Genomic DNA, 14,597 nt, shown 5'->3' with positions numbered 1-14,597 from the left:
AACTGGTAATAGTATGAGCACATAACACATGATCTCACACACCACAAAATCAAAATTGTGAATCCAAATATTCACAAACCAAAAAACAGAGACATCTAAAATCTTTTTAGGGTTTCTCTTCTTTGATCAAATCCATATTATAATATTATAGATATGCAAAACGATTAACAGTTGAGTCTAAAACTTCAAAATTCATCCTAATAATGAAAAAAGAAACGGTGAAAACAAACAATCAACTAACCATAAAATAGGTAAAGAAAAAACTCATCAAAATATGGAGTATATTAATGAATTGAGTTAAGAATAATGGAGAATTGAACCAAAAATAAAAGGGGGAATACAAACTTTATGACCCTCGCAGCTACTCTTTAAATTTACTAATATTGGTTCAATAAAAAAAACTAAAAGAATAAATAATGAGAGTCAAACTCGGGAACATTCACAAACAAAAACAAGCCACCAACCATTGAAGCACTTGTTTCATTTTGTGAATGGTTTCACTCTATAAATTTTTATGGGTTCACTCGAGTTTTTTATATAGCTGTTCTATTGAAATTTCGTAACTCAGTGGGTTCTCATGAACCCACACCAACCAATGTAGATCCGCCCATGTTTATAGTTGTCATGTCTAATATTGTAAATGTATTTTTTTGGATTTCAATTTAATTTATTGTAAGGATGTTTATAATATACCTGAACATATTTTAATCCATTAATGTTTAGTTATGTTCATTTATTAAATAAACATTAAATGAATCATCTACTTAATTTTTATTTGATTGTGTTCATTTAAAGGTGTCTAATTATATTCGTTTATGTTTGTTTGTTCATATATATTCATTTACATTTGTTAAATTATGTCTTTTTACGTTCGTTTATGTTCATGAATTGTTTATAATAGTAATTCAGGTCCATTTACGTTTGGTTATATTCGTTTATGTTCAGTTTTGGATGAAACATTGAATGAATCAACTACTTAATGTTTGTTTATGTTCATTGGTTATAATTTGAATATTATTTTGTGAAATGTTTTCTTTAAGTTAAATTTAAAAGGAAAATAATCAATAATATAACTAAATCCATATAGAGAAATTTAATTGGTTTGATGATGAAAGATTTTCACAAATAAATGAAATATATTATACGGTTCATACCAGTTTAAGGGATATCCAAGTTTGGTGTAATCCATGACCAACTTATTTCTTTTACTATAAAATTGTTTCTTAATTATAAGTAATATCATCTTTTTTTTTTTAAATTAGATATTAATTTTCATTATATTAAAACTCTATTTTCTAATATTTGCATATCAAATTTTTGGTGAGATTAAATTTTAACTTAATGAGATGCTATAACCCGCTTAATGACTATCCAGGTTTGATGACACTCATACCCACGAATTCGGATCGAACACTTAAGAGACCTCCATTAATAAATGAAACAATCTGGTGGCCTGAGAGGGGATGAGGAACAACCAGATAACTTTTAGAGGATCGTTTATATATATTTAAGATTTAAGATTCTTATAAATGAATTTAAACTTTTAACTAAATACCTTCATGAACTCAAAACTCAAGGCCGGTCCGTGGGCCAGCTTAGTCAGACCAAGGTTTTAGGCCTCCGAATTTATAGGGCTTTCATGGGTTGCTCTCTCAAAAACGGGAATTTGGTAAAGAATGAGTTTGGAGGCTAGGATAGTTATAAGTGAAATGATGACTACATTTAGGATTTAATGCTTAACTTTTCATATATTGACACTTAATACCATCATACTTTAGATAATTACATTTATCTTTTATACTTTATTTAAACCCCAATTTATTTAAAATACTAAATGAAATTTGGGGTGTTACACATCTAAAATTGGACCATGTATTATGCATTTATAAAAGTAGGCATTTGTTAATTAGTGACTATGGGCTACAAGCTAAGCAGGAAGATCTCATGTCCATGGTCACTACGGATTATCAATATTTCATAATTCTTAAATACTCTCTAGTGTTGTATGCATAAAAAAATGGGAAAAAAACCTCAAACATTTTAGTTAGTTTTTGGTCTCCAAATACGTTGAGCCGGCCTGTCAAAACCGCAATTCAAGTTCTTACCTAGATTTACCTTTAATCATAGGTTAATATGTTTCCTATACAATGATCATGAAGATAGCATAACTTCCTCATTTTCTCAAGGATTTCTAAATCATAACTTCATGAATCAATAAAAATCAAATTTCAAATCAATAACAATCATGAACTGAGAACTCGTAACTCAATTTACATACACATAGTTTACCAACAATGGATTTTAAGCATATATGTATCATAATCTAACCATGAGGGAACTATTATTAACTCATTTTAACAATCACTTTCAGATGATTACATCCTTTCATCAATCTACCTGTTCATGTTCCATGAATTAATGGAACACTTACCACTTGTTTCCCTTTGAATATAAGGTAGAACCGAACACATCCCAAAAAAACACCCCCATTAACTTTTCTTCGTTAATGATCTAGCAATTTGAATTTGATTTTATTGATTGATTTAATTTATATCTATGTAAATATATCTGGTCGTATATCAATGTATCATACAAATGTGAACGACACAAAAGCTTAATGTGAACGACACAAAAGATTTAAGATACATCCAATCACTTTTAACAATTTACACATATTTGGTTAAACATATTATTCCTCACCATTGCTAACTTTTTACTATATTAGTGACTTTGGCCTGGTCTAGTGGTCCATACTCTGTCAATATTAACCTTTATTATCACATTAGCGTTTAATTCAATTCAATGTTTCTGTTATATATATTGTACCATTTGGAAGATGATCTAATAAGCACCATCTCATCCGATTGGTACAACCTCCATTACTGTACCGATTCTTTAAGTTTCCGGTGATCAACCGCAGGTTCTTTTTTTTTTTTTTTTTTGATCTGCAAATGCAATGGTGAATACCATCAAAACACCAGGTAAATTTCTTTGCCATTTTTATTATGCCATATGTACCAAGTCCGGTGACCTGTGAATGTAGGATTTAGGAACACAACACATGCCAACTTCAATAGAAACTTTTAATAAAACCAGTTATAAAAAAAAAACAGTAACAAAATTATTTTAACATTTTTTGAGTGTTTGGCATTATGTTGTATAAATTGTTGTTTGGTACATATTTAAGTTGTTAAAATTATAATGACACAAACTGAAATATTTTGCATTAGTGTTCTGGGTAAACATATCTTAATTTGAGTAAATTAAACAAGGTATTAACTTTTTTTAAAAGTAAACAAATCAACTAATCAACAAACATTATGAACTAGATTGAAGTCGCAGAAGTTTTAGTGTGTACGTATGTGTATTTGAGTTTTTAAGTTGTGAGCTATATGTATATGTCTAAAAACAGAGACATGCTTCACTTGTAGTATTTGATAAGTTAGGTTTTAGCTCTAAAACGATATGAATACTGAATCTCTTTACGCTTTTAATAAAGTGAACTGATATAATCTTTGTTTTCTTTTTATATACGCTTTTAAGAGCTTTGCTATTAATTAATAACTTATTCGGGCTATGCCTCTTCATGACTTAGAAATTGAGACTCTACTTTTTCATGACTTAGAAATTGAGACTCTACTTTTGACCCATTATGCATACCATCGATTAGTTATCTTACATATGCTCTTTGAGTGGACTAATTAAGTCAGTAAAATTACTTAATTAAACAACATACAAAGGGTTGTAGGTAGGCCAATAAATGAAACCGAATGTTCTGTTGCTGTTAGGCGAGAAGTTCGTTTATGTTCGTACATTTTATAAATGAACGAACATGAACACATGTGTCGTTCTACATTTATGTTCGCTTATCTTTGCTCAATTATGTTCACTTATGTTCGTGAATCGTTGTTAGATCGTGAATAAAAGAACATAAACTAACACAAACATGTTTGTTTTTTAAACGAACCAATATGAACACAAATATTTGTCCGATAAACAGTCCGTTTAACGTTAAATGAATGAACACAAACATGCCACTGTTTGTGTTGTTTCAGTTCGTTTATATGCCTAGTCGTAGGTTTCTTTCTTTTGAAATACTATAGAAAGATAAAAGAGGAGTAAAACACGAGCTTGCACTACTCTAGTACATATTAAGTTATATAGCTATGACTCATACAACTTTGTTTCTGTTATACATCACTTCGTATGTAGTCTGTATCAAGTTTTAAATGCATCTCTCTACGTGCGGAGTACAAGATCTGAAGGCAAGTAACGAGTACAAGTTTTACTGGCCTAGTTGTAGGTTTCTATCTTATGAAGCTCACAAGCCACAACAAAAAGGAATCTCATAAACATCAACACTAGAACCTTTTTACCCGCCAAAAGTTCTCTCCTTTTAATTTAATCTTCCTTTGGGATGTAGTTAGTTCAAATCCGAGTCAAAACGCGAGTTCTATCCTGCATACGTTATGCCATAAGGTTTCAACTCTTGTGACGGAGCAATTGGTGTCAAGTGCCATTAGGGGAGAAAGAGGACACATGGAGGACCTGGAACCGGTACCTATTTCTGGGTATTGAAAAATAACCCTATTTTTGGGTTTTTTGGGGCTTTTATTCCGGGTATTTTTCGGATATATATTGGATCTTTTAAGGGGTTGCACATTTTAGGATTATTTTCTCGAGTATTTTTCAGGTAATATCAGGTATTGATCGGGTATATGAAACCCGGTTCCGGGTATTTGTAAAACTTGATTTGGGTATGAAATTGGTTCGTGTTTTCGAGTATTACTGGGTACAAACCGGGCCGGATTTCAGGTATGGGTTTTGGTACTGAAATGCATACCTTATATGTACCCTACGTGTAAGGTCGGGGTGTGGATCCGGGTATTAAAAACCCGGTATCAGGTTTTTTTTATCAGATCCTATCCAAGTTTGAGTTTTTTGTGCACCTCTAGCTCGCCATACCGTAAACTGTCATAGTTCTTAAAAGTATTAGTATAATTTAATTTCAAGAAATAAAATATTTTAGCTGTAGAAGCCCAAATGCACATATGGGCCAAAAGTAACACGGGGCTGGCATTTTATCCGTACAGATCCAGCTGGTCATGTGTCAGTAAACTTGAGCTACTTACTTATCCGATCCAAACCAAAATCCCACAAACCGAATCACTTAACCGTAACCGGTGAACGATGGTCGGAATCACCTTCATCCACGCCGTCGGCACGAATCCTCTTCTTCCGGTCATCGTTTCTGCTTCTCCGACCACTTCCACTCTCACCTTTTCCAAGAGAAGACGACATTACTGTCAATGCACCGTTGACGCCGGTGAAGATGTGTTCTCCGCTAATACCAACTCCTACGACTTTAATTTTGATTATCTCGGCCAGAGCACCAAAGGCGACTTGAACCTTAAATACGGTAAGTTAGCTACTCTTCTTCATATATTATGCTATAATTAATATTGACCTAGGTCAACACTATATGTTAAATGTTAATTATATAGTTTCTAAACGTTATATATATATATATATATGTGTGTGTGTGTGTGTGTATGCTTGAATTTTCATCTGTTTGGAGCATTGGATTCTTATTTATTTATTCTTTTATTTGTTTAATATCTGTGGTTTGTTTGTTGATTGTTGAAGCAGAGTTTAACAGTCAGGCGGATGTTGCACGGAAAGGTCCGATTGAGGAGGTTGCTAAGCTTCAAGCAATAGAAGCTGAGGGCTTGCTTCATCACCTAGGGATACAGGTTTTTGAAGTTGCTGATTTTCTTTATTACTTGCGTCTTTGTAACTGAATTACTTAATTTGCTATAGTTATCAAATGCGTTAGGTGCACTCAAGGCGCGTAGGTCTCGCCTGCGGGCCTGAAAAAAAAAACTAAAAATATATATAGCATTTAATATCATCTAATTAGTATTAAAAGGTCTAAAACAGTCAAGATTCAAATGTAATTTTAAAACTTGAATAACAGAATGTTTAATGTAATTCCTTTGACCTCTCCTACATCGTAGACAATGCCGAAGTGCTCACCTAGGAACTAGAAGCGCATTCATTGAGTCTCGCCTGAAAAATGAGCCTAGGCGCAAGAAGCAAGGGCTTGTATTAATTATGTTAGCAGTCACGAATTACAACGCATTTGCTTTGTATTGTTCCGAGTAACATTATTGAACTTTTGGGGTTTCACATGTTTTCTTATGCTAAATTGAAGTGCTTACCGCCTAGTTACCTTCAATGATAACAATTATGGATTTATGGATAGTATGCTGTTTGAATTAGGCTTTGCAACCTGTTAACATACTCAATGCTCTATTTTTGGCATGTTTCACTTGCACTTTGTTGTCATATGATTTATGAACACTATGGGATACATTAATTAGGTTTTTTATGGTTTTTTGACGAGTGATATATAACGAATCATTTGCAGAATCCGTCTTCTTCGAGGCATTCTCCACGTGGCATATTTTGTAGCCGAACATTGAATCTCCGGTCAATTAGTGCAATCGGATATGATATGGATTACACTTTAATTCACTATAATGTCATGGTAATTGGTATTTCATATTGAGACCATATTAACATAGCTTTAATGTTCAAGCGATAACGAAGTCGAACACGTTCTTTCAAATCTAACTTTAATTTTGAAATTGAAGGCGTGGGAAGGGCGAGCTTATGACTATTGTATGGAGAATCTAAAAAAAGTCGGCTTTCCTGTTGATGGGCTTTCTTTTGACCCCGAATTGGTAGTTCCCTTATAGATTTCTTGACCTAAGCTAGTGATTATGATATTTTATATATAAATTTTCATGATTCGTTGTTCTAACAGGTTATTAGAGGACTTGTCATAGATAAAGAGAAAGGAAACTTAGTTAAAGCTGATCGATTTGGCTATGTGAAGAGGGTTATGCACGGCACAAAACTGCTACCTACCTGAGCTGTCAGGTGTGACCATGAACCATATCGTTATCTAGTTTATTATAAAGCTGAAAAGATTATCATATCTGCATAGAAATTTCAATGCGGTTGTCATAATTATACTATAAATTTTTGTTCATATTATCCCATATATGTTACTTGATAATTTTGTGTGCATGGAAAGTGAGATTTATGGGAGAGAACTGGTGGACCTGAGGAAAGAAAGTAGATGGGAGTTTCTCAATACATTATTCTCTGTTTCAGAAGCAGTGGCGTATATGCAGGTAGCTTGTTATTCAATCTGAGATCTTTTTATATAAATTCCCATTATTCTTGAGTGGTGAATCCGTAAAGAAATGTAGTATTTGGGTGATACATGGTTGTTGTATTTCAGATGGTTGATAAGGGATTATTTCACCAGACCTTGGTGCTGTTGATTACAAAGGTCTTTACAAGGCAAGAAAAGATACTTTTTTTTGTTTCGGTTAACTTTATTTCGTTTAACTTCCACTAATATTTGAATTTGCTTCTTTTGTTTCAGGCTGTTGGTAAGGCCCTTTTTAGGGCTCACGTGGAAGGTCAACTAAAGGTAAACGTGTAACTGATTTTGGTCTTGTTAGTGGGACCCAGAGCCATTAACTTTTTCATGGATTATGCGCAGAGTGAGATAATGTCAAAGCCAGAACTGTTTGTAGAGCCAGATCCAGAGCTACCTTTAGCACTTCTGGACCAAAAGGAGGTATTTTCTATTTTTAATACCACGTTTTAATGGTGAAATGCTTTTAACAAATTTAATAAAATATGTTCTAAAAGGTGTTATGTTTTCATTTCATTAGGCTGGTAAAAAGTTACTGCTTATTACCAACTCAGATTACATCTATACAGACAAGATGATGCGACATTCTTTTAATAAATTCCTTCCAAATGATATGAACTGGCGAGATTTGTTTGAGATGGTTAGTCGAACTTCCTGCAATCTACCTTTTGACTTTTTTAATCATTTCACAAATCTTTACAAAGTGTTTTTGCCACATAATTCTATTAAGTTTTAACCAAAAATAATATCAATTATACAACATTTTTTGAGTTTGTGAGACATGTTTGTTTAATGTAGGTTATTGTCTCGGCTAGGAAACCTGAATTCTTTCAAATGTCACACCCTTTATATGAAGTGGTTACAAGTGAGGGCCTGATGTGGCCAACCTTCAAGGCTAGTCCAGGTGAGTGAATGATCAAATTACCCCTGGCCATTACAAAACTTGTACCTTTATTTTAACTTTTTTTTAATCTTTTTCTCCCGCGTTTCATCAGTCTATATATAAGGCATTCATGTTTTCCGTCATTATAAATATATATTGTTTATGAACAGTGTTGATTTATATTCTTGAAGTTCTGTATTTTCTATAATTAACGGGCAAGATTTCAAATTCATATTCATTTAGTTTGTTAATTATAATAATATTTATCACTTTATACGTTTCTTGTTTTTAGGGGGCTTGTATTCTGGTGGAAGTGCTCAGATGGTTGAAAATTCATTAGGCATTCATGGAGATGAAATATTGTATGTTGGCGATCATATCTATACAGATGTAAGCGTTTCTAAAGTACATCTTCGCTGGCGGACAGCATTAATTTGTCGAGAATTGGAAGAAGAGGTAAGTAAGCTATATAAATTAATAATGACAAAAATAATTTGTAACAATTAACAAGTCCTTATAAATGAATAATAGTTTGCTAAATTGTTTATGGTGGTGCAGTCTAATGCTCTAATTTGTGGTCGAGAGCACCGGGCTATGATTGTAGAACTGATGAATCAAAAAGAGGTAGTTGGTGATCTGTTTAAACCAACTTCGTTTGGCTCTGCAAAGAAGAAACATGGGTCGTCCCGCTCAAGTAATTATTATTATTTTTTTCGTTTTCAGTTTTATAGTTACTGTCTTTAAATTACAGGGACGAGGAATATTAACTATTTATGGACTTTCAGTGACAATTAATAGATTCTTTTGATCAGATTATTATGGTTCTATAGAATTTACCATTCATTTTATAGACCATGGCTGCTACTCATATGGATGATAAAGAGCTCACCGAGAGTGTGCAAAGGCTACTTATTGTAATGCAACGGTTGGATGAAAAAATTGCACCAATGTTGGAAGAGGACGGTGAACACTTCAGCAAAAGGTTAGTCATTGTCTAAACACTATTGATGATCGAACATGAACAATTAAATGAACGGGGTTTCTTGTTCGTGTTTGATCATTAAGAAAAGTGAATGTGTTCATGTTTGTTCATTAACAGGCTAACAGCATAAACTAATGGTTCATGTACGAACGAACAAACATAACTGAATCTAGCTAACACCAATTAGTAGTAAACGTGAACCTCAATCTGTTGTGCCTACAAAATTAGTAAAACGAGATTAAATTCTATTGGGTGATATTTTAATTACATAAATCTGGACTAAATTGTAATGAACGTTAAAATTTTTTAAAAAATAGAAAAATATGTAGAATGAAATTAAACAAACGTAAACTAACATAAATGAACGTAACCAAACGAACATAAATGAGTATAAAGGAACATTTATGAACATAAATGAACGAATGAGACGTGTTCATAAATAAATGAACGATTGTTCTTTTAATTAAATGAACAAAGATTGTTCGTGTTCTTTAATTTTTTAAATAAACAAGCATAAACGAACTTATTGGCAAACGTTCACGAAGATTTCACTGAATGCTCGGTTCGTTTACAGGCCTATTGGCCGCCATAAAACGAATACGGTTGGTGAACCCATTTTTATAAATCTAAAATGAATGGTGTCTACCCTAGCCCATTTTGGTTAGAACCTGTCTTGACCCAAGCCCAGCTTGACCTGCTCCACTCGTTTTGCTAGACTAAAACATAATATTATATTTATTATTATTCAACCTGTATAACTTCACTGATGGATCAATTGCTGGTAGGTGGGGATATCTGTCACGTGCAGGTTTGTGGGACAAGAGTCATCTAATGCGACAAATAGAGAAGTACATATTTCAGTTTTCCTCTAATTTAAGAACTTAAATAATTGTTCATTTGTTGTGATAATATTCACAAGTTAATCTTCTAAACCGCAGGTATGCTGATATTTATACCTCCCGAGTGTCAAATTTCCTTCATTATACACCTTTCATGTATTTCCGCTCACAGGAGCAGGTATTTAATCACATGACTTTCCAACAAGGCTTTATAAACCAAATTAGTAAAATTAGAGTTCTCGGTTTTGGATTTTATTCTAACATCTAAAAATGTTTTACCTTGCAGACACTTGCCCACGATTCGTATTCATTTTACCAATCTGGAAAGTACAATCCATGAGTCGATAATTGTGGCAAACGCTGCTCAATCAAACCATAAATCCTAGGTACATTTTAGTCACATTTGCAAAAGTTCAGCTTCTAGGACCCTAACCGCCTTGGGGGGCCTCATGTTTATAAAACCGAGGTTGTACCATATTTTGGTAGATATTGGCAAATGCATCTTCTAGTGAGGAGTGTTTGATATGAATAATTATTGCCAAAGTTGGCTGTATTTAGTAGTGAATGTTGTAAGGTATTCTAGTGTGTTTGATAACTTCGCCCTTATGTTTATTCCTTGGGCTGTGCTGTGCAAGTAATATTAGTCTTCATATGAAAAATACATTTATGAAGATTCTTGTGTTAATCTTGCTTGTAAAAAGGCGCTTTCACGCCTTTTGGTTTGTGAACTGTTCTTGTGGTATGTATATGTTTTGGACTGTGTCCTTAACCATGAGGAATTAGAGCTTTAGTTGTTTGCGACTTTGAAACATGTTTAATCTTTTAACACTAGTTGATGTTAAATCACCATTTAACCTTTTCAATTAAAAAATTAAGAACTTTGGAAAATGACTTATATAATTTGCTCTAAAGAAACTTTCAAAACAAAACATGATAATGAAACATATTATTAAATCTTTAGAAGCTCACTTAGGAGCCTGATTACAGACCCAACAAATAGGCAACCACTGATGAACAGATGGTGACTATGTAAATCACTTGGAATCTTGGATACAGTATGTCTGGGTTGACCAATGAATGGACATCCATATGTGTGTGTAGAACACTAGACATATTTTTTAGGTTGGTGTTTGAAGAAACACTAAGTTACCCCGGCATATTACGGATAATCTTAGGGTCAAGTAGATGTTTCCCACGAGGGTTAGGTCCGGCAAAGATGGTTATTCTTCTGATGACCTGCAAAACAGACACCGTGAGCTCGTCACTGAGAAGGGGGGTACCTCCTTGTGACCACCCTCCGGCGTGAGAATCAGACTAGATTGCTCTGAATGTAAGTGTATATTAAGAGAAATAGCTAGAGCAGATAAGATATGTGATGGTATAAGATAGTATATCATAAGATGTGATATCCATACCGTTCCAAGGTGTTGGAGTATTTATAGCCGAAGGTAGGTTTCCAAGCAGGTACAGCCAGCTGTATAATATTCCTTTTCTACCAACTGTGGGCTACGCACGTGCCATGCTGGTGGTTGGTGGGTAGGCAGCGGCTGATAGTGACATGGCCGGCTGTGTACTATTCCTTTTCCACCAACTGCCGGCTATGTACGTGCCACGACAAGGGTTGGTGAGAAGGCAGCGGCTGATAGTGACATTAAGTACTAGAGCGTGCTGCTCGTCGTACTGTTGTCAGTGAGCTGTCACCCTGTGATTGGTTCATGGGCTGCTTTGGTCAGATCTTGTCTATTTTGTCCATACCTTGGCAGGTATAGTACAAAAGATCCTCCAGAAGCGTACGGACTGGCTCATTTGGGCGGGAGTATTCCCGCCTTGCTCATTCCTTCTTCAGGTGACATTACTGAATTATTGAGAGTTAGTGCCTTGTGCGTGTAGCCTTACTATTAGTGCGGGTAGCCTCCGCTGATGGCTTGTATCCGCAGCTGCGGGAACAGGCGGGGTACTTCACCATTGGGAGGCTTTTCCTGCGGGAACAGCTGGCGTATGCGCGTAAGGTCTTCATCTCTCTGAGCATGGTGGGTCCTGCGGAACCAGTTGGTCTTTGCGCAGACGTCCCTCTTCAAGGTGAGTCTTGCGGGTCCAACTGGGCTCTGCTGGGACCTACCTCTTCAAGTCCCCCCAGTCCAATGTTCTTCTCATGAATTGTTAATAAGTGAGGTGAACTTTTGGACTTAAGCAAGGGGTTTTGAAAAGGGTTTTTAGTTTTAAGGTTTTCCGTGGGGATTCTTCCCGCGGTTTTCCTAATGTCACGTGCAGAAATTCCCGACTTTTCTGCTTGATCTTTGGGTATGATGCGGGTAGGTGTGTAACCTCCTCGCAAGTCAGGAGCGTTGAGTTTCACTTGTGTAGATTCTCCACGAGGTTTTGGTAGTTTTAGACATAGTGATCAATTATGTTAAACAACCAATTCCATCTTGGAGCTTCAAACAATCTAGTTCTCAACCTTCCCGCTATGCGGGGATGTTATTTCCCTTTCCACAAGCATGGCCCAGAAGATCCTTCTTGGTTTTAATTCCCTGCAAGTGCTAAGTATGTGAAGGGTTTCGCCTTGACACTGTACCCGCACTCGTCTTATAGTTACTTGACTTCCAATGTATTCTTGGCTTCAATTCCCTGCAGGTGCTAAGTATGTGAAGGGTTTCGCCTTGACACTGTACCCGCACCTGTCTTACGGTTTCTTGGTTACCAAGGTATTCTTGGCTTCAATTCCCTGCAGGTGCTAAGTATGTGAAGGGTTTCGCCTTGACACTGTACCCGCACTTGTCTTACGGTTTCTTGGTTACCAAGGTAAGGGGGTATATTTCCTCTTATTTTTGAATCTTTTTGAATCTTTGAAATTCGAAGAGTTGGTGAAAGGATAAGAACAGTCCAACTGTTGAAGGGACGTTAGCGTCGTCCGACGGTTTTTCTGACAGTTTCAGGACGTGCAGGAAGTTATGGCGACGTGACAGTATATGGTCATTCCAGACGCTTTTTCAGGCGCGTGGGCGCGAGTTTTCGGGCGCGTGGGCGCGAAGTTTACGGCACGCGTCCTGTCGACAGCTGTTGCCAGCTTGCTCTTTTCACGTGTCATAGTTTCATTGCACATTCGCTTTTCCCTCTCCACCGCATTAAATTCATCGCATTCATTGCGATGGGTATATAAAGGGGGAAGAGGATGCATCTCAACTCACACTTTCACTTCTTCTTCTAAGCGATTTACGGCGAATACTCTAACTTTTGTCGAGCACTCTCCTGAAATCGTTCCTCTTTCCATCCTCAACATGTCTTCTACTCATGATCCTGAGGTTACTGCCGAAGAGTCCGACATATACCCTGAGAACCCGATGTCCGCGTCTGACAAGGACGATAAGAGTACTGCTGGCGAGTGCGAGTGTGCTCTTTCCGTCGACCTTTATCAGTACATCGTCAAGAAGTTCATGCTCGAGCCTTTCGAGCCTTGAGTTTCCTGAGCCTCACCAGACGGTGTATGATGCCCCCAAGGGCAAGATAGGGGTGTATGCTGCATTCTTCATCTATGGGAATCTCAGGTTCCCATTGACGAAGTTTGTGTACCGTGTTTTGGAGAAACTCGGTGTACACTTAACGGAGGTGCACCCGATGGCGATCGCAAAGGTTCGCCACTTTGAATGGGTGTGCCACATTCTGGGCGTTGAGCCCCGCGTCGACCGCCTGATGACCTTCTATTCCTGGAGGTGCATCCAGGGCTGGTACACCTTGATCACTCGGATCAAGGGTTTGAAGATCTGTGCTACCGAGCGCAGTCTTCGATCTTGGAAGCAGGAGTTCTTCTATATCTTTGCCCGTGTCGTCCCTATTGCGATGACATTCAAGAACGGGAGGGCACTCCCCAACCTTCACGCCTCCAACTACCAGGAGGCGGAATGGTTTACCAAGATCTCCCGGATCCAGACTCCGGTTTACCGCTTTGCGGAGTCTGGGATGGTGATGCTTGGGATGAGCCGGGTATGGAAGGATGCCGGTTCTGGGACGCCGCAAGTACCTATCATCCTTGAATACGGTTCGAATTCTATTCCCTATGGTATGCTCCATCTCTTTTTGCTGATTTAGGGTTTTTCTTCTAACTGTTTTTCTGTTTATTTTCAGAGGGAAACAACTTGCAATCTCTTCTGCAACCGCGTGAGAGCGGTGGTCCCGCTCGGCTGGGTACTCGTGCTATTAATGAGAACGAGTTGCCCATCCTGGAGCAAACGGCGGATAGGTTCGTGGAGGTCTACCCGCCGGGCCACGAGATTTTGAGCGCCACGCGGCCAGGTAAGGGATTCTTTAACCCTCGCCCTCTTCATGCTCAAACCTCTGCTGGAGTTTCCCTAATTTTATCATCTTCTGATGAGGGATCCGCAGATGGGCCTTTCTTCGTGAGGAAGAAGAAAGCTGCCGGTGTGAAGGGCAAGGCGAAGGTCGCCTCCACCGCCGATCAGGGAAATCGGTCCGACTCGGAGACCGAAAGCGAGGAGGCAGTGGGGAACCCTGGTGATGGTGAGACCACTGTTCCGGAGGTTGAGACAGCTGTCACCTCCGGGCAGCCCAGTACGACGACGGTGACCGGCGTGAAGAGGCCGGCTCCATCGGGTTCGTCCCCGCCTGTCAGAACCTTCAAGCTCAAGAAAACTCGTAAGTATA

The 14,597-nt window shown here is 37.1% G+C and overlaps 1 pseudogene across 1 annotated transcript; it reads left to right on the top strand.

Moving 5' to 3' along the window:
* Window positions 1–5,182: 5,182 nt before the first annotated feature.
* LOC143597804 (uncharacterized) lies at window positions 5,183–10,618 on the top strand (annotated as a pseudogene). The gene is made up of 17 exons (XR_013146998.1): window positions 5,183–5,419; window positions 5,650–5,753; window positions 6,431–6,550; window positions 6,657–6,746; window positions 6,830–6,945; window positions 7,103–7,202; window positions 7,313–7,374; window positions 7,460–7,507; window positions 7,580–7,657; window positions 7,755–7,874; window positions 8,033–8,138; window positions 8,410–8,573; window positions 8,676–8,811; window positions 8,969–9,099; window positions 9,885–9,947; window positions 10,038–10,116; window positions 10,225–10,618. The product of XR_013146998.1 is annotated as an uncharacterized LOC143597804 (transcript).
* Window positions 10,619–14,597: the final 3,979 nt, after the last annotated feature.

Source organism: Bidens hawaiensis, unplaced genomic scaffold (assembly GCF_021521415.1).
Source record: "Bidens hawaiensis isolate Kalapana, Puna unplaced genomic scaffold, B.hawaiensis_p1.1 tig00049060_1, whole genome shotgun sequence".
In the NCBI taxonomy this organism is placed as follows: Eukaryota; Viridiplantae; Streptophyta; class Magnoliopsida; order Asterales; family Asteraceae; genus Bidens; species Bidens hawaiensis.
Note: the sequence above shows the minus strand (reverse complement) of the source record. Positions and strands in the feature narration are given on the sequence as shown.